This window comes from Sapajus apella, unplaced genomic scaffold (genome assembly GCF_009761245.1).
Source record: "Sapajus apella isolate SASKATOON/1434 unplaced genomic scaffold, GSC_monkey_1.0 scaffold152, whole genome shotgun sequence".
Lineage (NCBI taxonomy): Eukaryota > Metazoa > Chordata > Mammalia > Primates > Cebidae > Sapajus > Sapajus apella.
Genome location: NW_022437092.1, coordinates 94,877 through 97,056, shown reverse-complemented (window position 1 = coordinate 97,056; position 2,180 = coordinate 94,877). Strand labels below are relative to the sequence as shown.

The 2,180-nt window shown below is 47.5% G+C and overlaps 1 pseudogene; it reads right to left on the bottom strand.

Annotated features, from left to right (window-relative positions):
* Positions 1–586, bottom strand: part of LOC116541598 — a 6,258-nt pseudogene extending 5,672 nt beyond the window's left edge.
* Positions 587–2,180: the final 1,594 nt, after the last annotated feature.

Below are 2,180 nucleotides of genomic sequence, written 5' to 3'. Positions count from 1 at the left end.
TGGGGGGGTGGGGGGGGTGGTGAGAGAGCCAGCTGACTCTTGCTTTGACGGCGGGGGGCGGGTCTGCGTCTTCACTGTCACAGGCTTTTGGCTGCACAGGATGGCGCTGGCCCTGCAATGGCTGCCATACGCAGCTTGGGGCGGTACTTGTTCTTGTGTCTGATGCTGCTGAGCGTGATGCCAGCATTCTTGTTGATGATGGTCCGCATGTAGGAGGTGGCAGACTTCTGCTGGCCCGATCTCTGCTTGGTGACCACTACACTACACCTTTGGTGTCGGCTACCGGCTCCATGCCCATAGTCTTGCGGTGAATCAGCCCCTTGTAGCAGAAGTTGTGGGCCTTTAAGTTACTGGGTTTGGTGCTATAGGTCTGCTTATTCCTCTTGATCAGGAAACAGGAGCATTTCCACATGACCATCCATTGCAGATTCGCAGACTTGGCAGTGGCTTCTCTTGCAGCATCGGCCTGAGACAGAAAGAAGCCTACCTGTGTATTTACAGTGAAGTTGTGACTGATGTTTGGGTTGCCCCAAATGTAAAGAGTGGGAGTGGAGGGGGGAGCTATATACACTGGGCCAGACGTTGGTCATTATGTGGCTGCTCCTGGAAAAGCAGTCCTTTAAAAAGAAGAGGGAGAGGGAAGAGGAGGGGGGAACAGCAGCCATTAGATGATGGGCTGAGTCCACACTCTAACAACAGAAGCTTCCCTAAGACCCTTAAGTGCTATTGCTGCTGCTTCCTGTGCCTCTACCACAACAGAGATCTTGACCTTGGATTTAGTGGGGGATAACACCCATGGCATAGCTGTGGCATAGCAAAGAAGTTAGTTCAAACCTGCCTTAAACCTGGGGTTCTTAACCTGTAGAGCAAGCTTTGCCATAGGGGAGGTGGTAGAAAAAGTATTAGTACCAAGTTAGAGAGGACACACCCTCTCCCAAAGTATATACAGTAACCAAAAAATGAAACAGGGAAGGGAAAAAACAAAAGAAAAAAACAGGCCGGGCACGGTGGTCACGCCTGTAATCCTAGCACTTTGGGAGGTTGAGGTGGGCGGATCACAAGGTCAAGAGATTGAGACCATGCTGGCCAACATGGTGAAACCCCGTCTCTACTAAAAATACAAAAATTAGCTGGGTGTGGTGGCACGTGCCTGTGGTACCAGCTACTTGGGAGGCTGAGGCGGAAGAATTGCTTGAACCCAGGAGGTGGAGGTTGCAGTGAGCCGAGATTGCGCCACTGCACACCAGCCTGGCGACACAGCAAGACTCCATCTCAAAAAAAGGAAAAAAAAAAAAAAAAAAAAAGGAAAAACACTGATGAAATAGAAGTTCACATTTTGACCCAGTTGGAAATGTATTGAAGGAATTTGCATAACAAAAATCATAAAAGGGCACTGCTTGGCTTTTGGCCTCTACAGTGGAGGTTCTGAATTTTAACATCTGCATCAGTTGATAAACCTTCATGGGATGAATACAAGGCTCATGTTATAGTTACACCTGGGTATCCCGCCAAATTTAATGAAGGTATGCTGATAATCATAGAGGAGTTACTGAATATAAAATAAATAGAGCAGAAATCCCTGTCCCTCTCCTTAGCCATCCAACTATTGTCTTGGCTAAGTCACTCTTGGTTTTATTATAGAACAGATTGTCTTAAAATATCCCATAGGGCTAGGTGCGGTGGCTCATGCTTGTAATCCCAGCACCTTGGTAGGCCAAGGTGGGTGGATTGCTTGAGCCTAGGAGTTGAAGACTAGCTTAGGCAACATGTTGGGACCTGGTGTCTACAAAAAAATACAAAAATTAGGTGGGCATGGTGGCACGCGCCTGTAGTCCTGGCTACCTGGGAGGCTGAGGTGGGAGGGTAGTTTGAGCGTGGGGGTTGAGGCTGCAGGGAGCTGTGACTGTGCCACTGCTCTCCAGTCTGGGTGACAGGACAACACCCCATCCCTTAAAAAATTCCACAGTGACCAGTGTTCTCGGATTACAGGTATGAGCCACTGTACCTGGCCATAAATTTAAATTAGGTCTTTGGCACCTACAAATTAGATTCACAAAATGGGATCCCATGGAACTTACTCCCCAATTAAATTAGTTAATATGACTCAATGTAATTGAACTGGGACTTAAAGGATTGACAACCATTTTACAAAATCATTATGCAAAATGGTTGTAGTAAAG